Consider the following 6,000-nt stretch of genomic DNA (forward strand, 5'->3'; position numbering starts at 1 on the left):
ATCGGCTGTTAACCGAAAGGTTGGAGGTTCGAGCCCACCCGGTGGTGGTGGGGCGCTTTTTTTCTTTGGGCTGATAGCTTTGAAGATATGTTCTGATGGTCGGAGAGTGGAGCAGGACTGTCTCCGTGGCGCAATTGGCTAGCGCGATCGGCTGTTAACCGAAAGCTTGGAGTTTAGAGCCCACCTGGTGGTGGTGCGGCACTTTTTTTTCTTTGGGCTGATAGCTTTGAAGATATGTTCTGATGGTGGTGAGAGTGGAGAAGGATTGTCTCCGTGGCGCAATTAGCTAGCGCTATCGGCTGTTAACCGAAAGGTTGGAGTTTCGAGCCCACCCGGGGACGGTGTGTCGCTTTATTTCTTTGCGCTATTAGCTTTGAAGATATGTTCTGATGGTGGTGAGAGTGGAGCACGACTGTCTCCTTGGCGCAATTGGCTAGCGCGTTCGGCTGTTAACCGAAAGGTTCGAGGTTTGAGTCCATCCGGGGACGGTGTGTCGCTTTTTTTTTCGCTGATAGCTTTGAAGATATGTTCTCATGGTGGTGAGAGTGGAGCACGACTGTCTCCATGGCGCGATTGGCTGGCGCGATCGGCTGTTAACCGAAAGGTTGGAAGTTCGAGCCCACCCGGTGGTGGTGGGGTGCTTTTTTTCTTTGGGCTGATAGCTTTGAAGATATGTTCTGATGGTCGGAGAGTGGAGCAGGACTGTCTCCGTGGCGCAATTGGCTAGCGCGATCGGCTGTTAACCGAAAGCTTGGAGTTTAGAGCCCACCTGGTGGTGGTGCGGCGCTTTTTTTTCTTTGGGCTGATCGCTTTGAAGATATGTTCTGATGGTGGTGAGAGTGGAGAAGGATTGTCTCCGTGGCGCAATTAGCTAGCGCTATCGGCTGTTAACCGAAAGGTTGGAGTTTCGAGCCCTCCCGGGAGTGGTGTGTCGCTTTTTTCTTTGCGCTGATAGCTTTGAAGATATGTCCTGATGGTGGTGAGAGTGGAGCACGACTGTCTCCGTGCCGCAATTGGCTAGCGCGAAAGGCTGTTAACCGAAAGCTTGGAGTTTCGAGCCCACCCGGTGGTGGTGCGGTGCTTTTTTTACTTTCGACCGATAGCTTTAAAGATATGTTCTGATGGTGGTGAGAGTGAGCAGGACTGCCTCCGTGGCGCAATTGGCTAGCGCGATCGGCTGTTAACGAAAAATTGGAGGTTCGAGCCCTCTCGGGAGTGGTGTGTTGCTTTTTTCTTTGCGCTGATAGCTTTGAAAATATGTTCTGATGGTGGTGAAAGTGGACCACGACTGTCTCCGTGGCGCAATTGGCTAGCGCGATCGGCTGTTAACCGAAAGGTTGGAGAATCGGGCTCTCCCGGGAGTGGTGTGTTGCTTTTTTCTTTGCGCTGATAGCTTTGAAGATATGTTCCGATGGTGGTGAGAGTGGAGCATGACTGTCTCCGTGGCGCAATTGGCTAGCGTGATTGGCTGTTAACCGAAAGGTTGGAGGTTCGAGCCCTCCCGGGAGTGGTGTGTTGCTTTTTTTCTTTGGGCTGATAGCTTTGAAGATATGTTCTGATGGTGGTGAGATTGGAGCAGGACTGTCTCCGTGGCGCAATTGGCTAGCGCGATCGGCTGTTAACCGAAAGGTTGGAGGTTCGAGCCCACCCGGTGGTGGTGGGGCGCTTTTTTTCTTTGGGCTGATAGCTTTGAAGATATGTTCTGATGGCCGGAGAGTGGAGCAGGACTGTCTCCGTGGCGCAATTGGCTAGCGCGATCGGCTGTTAACCGAAAGCTTGGAGTTTAGAGCCCACCTGGTGGTGGTGCGGCGCTTTTTTTTCTTTGGGCTGATAGCTTTGAAGATATGTTCTGATGGTGGTGAGAGTGGAGAAGGATTGTCTCCGTGGCGCAATTAGCTAGCGCTATCGGCTGTTAACCGAAAGGTTGGAGTTTCGAGCCCACCCGGGGACGGTGTGTCGCTTTTTTTCTTTGCGCTGATAGCTTTGAAGATATGTTCTTGTGGTGGTGAGAGTGGAGCACGACTGTCTCCGTGGCGCAATTGGCTAGCGCGTTCGGCTGTTAACCGAAAGGTTCGAGGTTTCAGTCCATCCGGGGACGGTGTGTCGCTTTTTTTTCGCTGATAGCTGTGAAGATATGTTCTGATGGTGGTGAGAGCGGAGAACGACTGTCTCCGTGGCGCAGTTGGCTAGCGCGATCTGCTGTTGACCGAAAGTTTGGAGGTTCGAGCCCACCCTGTGGTGGTGTGGCGCTTTTTTTGGGCTGATAGCTCTGAAGAAATGTTCTGATGGTGGTGAGAGTGGAGCACGACTGTCTCCGTGGCGCAATTGGCTAGCGCGATCGGCTGTTAACCGAAAAGTTGGAGGTTCGAGCCAACACGGTGGTGGTGCGGCGCTTTTTTTTTCTTTGGACTGATAGCTTTTAAGATATCCTCTCATGGTGGTGAGAGTATAGCAGGACTGTCTCCGTGGCGCAATTTGCTAGCGCGATCGGCTGTTAACCGAAAGGTTGGAGGTTCGAGCCCTCCCGGGAGTGGTGTGTTGCTTTTTCACTTGCGCTGATAGCTTTGAAGATGTGTTCTGATGGTGGTGAGAGTGGAGCACGACTGTCTCCGTGGCGCAATTGGCTAGCGCGATCGGCTGTTAACCAAAAGGTTGGAGGTTCGAGCACTCCCGGGGACGGTGTGTCGCTTTTTTTTCTTTGAGCTGATAGCTTTGGAGAAATGTTCTGACAGTGGTGAGAGGGGAGCACGACTGTCTCCGTGGCGCAATTGGCTAGCGCGATTGGCTGTTAACCGAAAGGTGGGAGGTTTGAGTCCACCCGGGGACGGTGTGTCGCTTTTTTTTTTCTTTTCGCTGATAGCTTTGAAGATATGTTCTGATGGTGGTGAGAGTGGAGCACGACTGTCTCAGTGGCGCAATTAGCTAGCGCGATCGGCTGTTAACCGAAAGGTTGGAGGTTCGAGCTCACCCGGTGGTGGTGCGGTGCTTTTTTTCTTTGGTCTGATAGCTTTAAAGATATGTTCTGATGGTGGTGAGAGTGGAGCAGGACTGTCTCCGTGGCGCAAATGGCTAGCGCGATCGGCTGTTAACCGAAAGGTTGGATGTTCGAGCCCACGCGGTGGTGGTGCGGCGCTTTTTTTTCTTTGGGCTGATAGCTTTGAAGATATGTTCTGATGGTGCTGAGAGTGGAGCGGGACTGTCTCTGTGGCGGAATCGGCTAGCGCGATCGGCTGTTAACCGAAAGGTTGGAGGTTCGAGCTCTCCCGGGAGTGGGTTGTTGCTTTTTTCTTTGTGCTGATAGCTTTGAACATATGTTCTGATGGTGGTAAGAGTGGAGCGGGACTGTCTCCGTGGCGCAATTGGCTAGCGCGATCGGCTGCTAACCGAAAGGTTGGAGGTTCGAGCCCACCCGGTGGTGGTGCGGCGCTTTTTTTTCTTTCGGCTGATAGCTTTGAAGATATGTTCTGATGGTGGTGAGAGTGGAGCAGGACTGTCTCCGTGGCGCATTTGGCTAGCGCGATCGGCTGCTAACGGAAAGATTGGAGGTTCGAGCCCTCTCGGGAGTGGTGTGTTGCTTTTTTCTTTGCGCTGATAGCTTTGAAGATATGTTCTGATGGTGGTGAGAGTGGAGCACGACTGTCTCCGTGGCGCAATTGGCTAGGGCGATCGGCTGGTAACCGAAAGGTTCGAGGTTCAAGCCCTCCCGGGAGTGGTGTGTTGCTTTTTTCTTTGCGCTAATAGCTTTGAAGATATGTTCTGTTGGTGGTGAGAGTGGAGCACGACTCTCTCCATGGCGCAATTGGCTTGCACGATCGGCTGTTAACCAAAAGGTTGGAGGTTCGAGCCCACCCGGTGGTGGTCCGGCGCTTTTTTTCCTTTGGGCTTATAGCTCTGAAGAAATGTTCTGACGGTGGTGAGAGTGGAGCAGGACTGTCTTCGTGGCGCAATTGGCTAGCGCGATCGGCTGTTAACAGAAAGGTTGGAGCCTCGAGCTCTCCCGGGAGTGGTGTGTTGCTTTTTTCTTTGCGCTGATAGCTTTGAAGATATGTTCTGATGGTGGTGAGAGTGGAGCACGATTGTCTCCGTGGCGCGATTGGCTAGCGCGATCGGCTGTTAACCGAAAGGTTGGAGGTTCGAGCCCTCCCGGGATTGGTGTGTTGCTGTTTCACTTGCGCTGATAGCTTTGAAGGTGTGTTCTGATGGTGATGAGAGTGGAGCACGACTGTCTCCGTGGTGCAATCGGCTAGCGCGATCGGCCGTTAACCGAAAGGTTGGAGGTTCGAGCGCTCCCGGGGACGGTGTGTCGCTTTTTTTTTCTTTGCGCTGATAGCTTTGGAGAAATGTTCTGACAGTGGTGAGAGTGGAGCACGACTGTCTCCGTGGCGAGTTTGGCTAGCGCGATGGGCTGTTAACCGAAAAGTTGGAGGTTCGAGCCCTCCCGGGAGTGGTGTGTTGCTTTTTTTTCTTTGGGCTGATAGCTTTGAAGATATGCTCTGAGTGTGGTGAGAGTATAGCAGGACTGTCTCCGTGGCGCAATTTGCTAGCGCGATCGGCTGTTAACCGAAAGGTTGGAGCTTCGAGCCCTCCCGGAAGTGGTGTGTTGCGTTTTCACTTGCGCTGATAGCTTCGAAGATGTTTTCTGATGGTGGTGAGATTGGAGCACGACTGTCTCCGTGGCGCAATTGGCTAGCGCGATCGGCTGTTAACCGAAAGGTTGGAGGTTCGAGCGCTCCCGGGGACGGTGTGTCGCTTTTTTTCTTTGGGCTGATTGCTTTGGAGCAATGTTCTGACAGTGGTGAGAGTGCAGCACCACTGTCTCCGTGGCGATTTCGGCTAGCGCGATCGGCTGTTAATCGAAAGGTTGGAGGTTCGAGCCCACCCGGTGGTGGTGCGGCGCTTTTTTTTCTTTGCGCTGATAGCTTTGGAGAAATGTTCTGACGGTGGTGAGATTGGAGCACGACGGTCTCCGTGGCGCAATTGGCTAACACGTTCCGCTGTTAACCAATAAATTGGAGTTTCGAGCCCTCCCGGGAGTGGTGTGTCGCTTTTTACTTTGCGCTGATAGCTTTGAAGATATGTCCTGATGGTGGTGAGAGTGGAGCACGACTGTCTCCGTGCCGCAATTGGCTAGCGCGAAAGGCTGTTAACCGAAAGCTTGGAGTTTCGAGCCCACCCGGTGGTGGTGCGGCGCTTTTTTTCTTGGGGCTGTTGGCTCTGAAGAAATGTTCTGACGGGGGTGAGAGTGGAGCACGACTGTCTCCATGGCGCAATTGGCTGGCGCGATCGGCTGTTAACCGAAAGGTTGGAGGTTCGAGCTCACCCGGTGGTGGTGCGGTGCTTTTTTTACTTTCGACCGATAGCTTTAAAGATATGTTCTGATGGTGGTGAGAGTGAGCAGGACTGCCTCCGTGGCGCCATTGGCTAGCGCAATCGGCTGTTAACGGAAAATTGGAGGTTCGAGCCCTCTCGGGAGTGGTGTGTTGCGGTTTTCTTTGCGCTGATAGCTTTGAAAATATGTTCTGATGGTGGTGAAAGTGAAGCACGACTGTCTCGGTGGCGCAATTGGCTAGCGCGATCGGCTGTTAACCGAAAGGTTGGAGAATCGAGCTCTCCCGGGAGTGGTGTGTTGCTTTTTTCTTTGCGCTGATAGCTTTGAAGATATGTTCTGTTGGTGGTGAGAGTGGAGCATGACTGTCTCCGTGGCGCAATTGGCTAGCGTGATTGGCTGTTAACCGAAAGGTTGGAGGTTCGAGCCCTCCCGGGAGTGGTGTGTTGCTTTTTTTCTTTGGGCTGATAGCTTTGAAGATATGTTCTGACGGTGGTGAGAGTGGAGCAGCACTGTCTCCGTGGCGCAATTGGCTAGCGCGATCGGCTGTTAACCGAAAGGTTGGAGGTTCGAGCCCACCCGGTGGTGGTGGGGCGCTTTTTTTCTTTGGGCTGATAGCTTTGAAGATATGTTCTGATGGTCGGAGAGTGGAGCAGGACTGTCTCCGTGGCGCA

The 6,000-nt window shown here is 53.0% G+C and overlaps 1 non-coding gene across 1 annotated transcript; it reads left to right on the top strand.

Annotated features, from left to right (window-relative positions):
• The first annotated feature begins 4,667 nt into the window (after positions 1-4,667).
• Positions 4,668-4,741, top strand: TRNAN-GUU (transfer RNA asparagine (anticodon GUU)). The gene has a single exon. It is a non-coding gene; the product is annotated as a tRNA-Asn (tRNA).
• The last annotated feature ends 1,259 nt before the right edge of the window (positions 4,742-6,000 follow it).

Source organism: Rhipicephalus microplus, unplaced genomic scaffold (genome assembly GCF_043290135.1).
Source record: "Rhipicephalus microplus isolate Deutch F79 unplaced genomic scaffold, USDA_Rmic scaffold_26, whole genome shotgun sequence".
Classification (NCBI taxonomy): domain Eukaryota; kingdom Metazoa; phylum Arthropoda; class Arachnida; order Ixodida; family Ixodidae; genus Rhipicephalus; species Rhipicephalus microplus.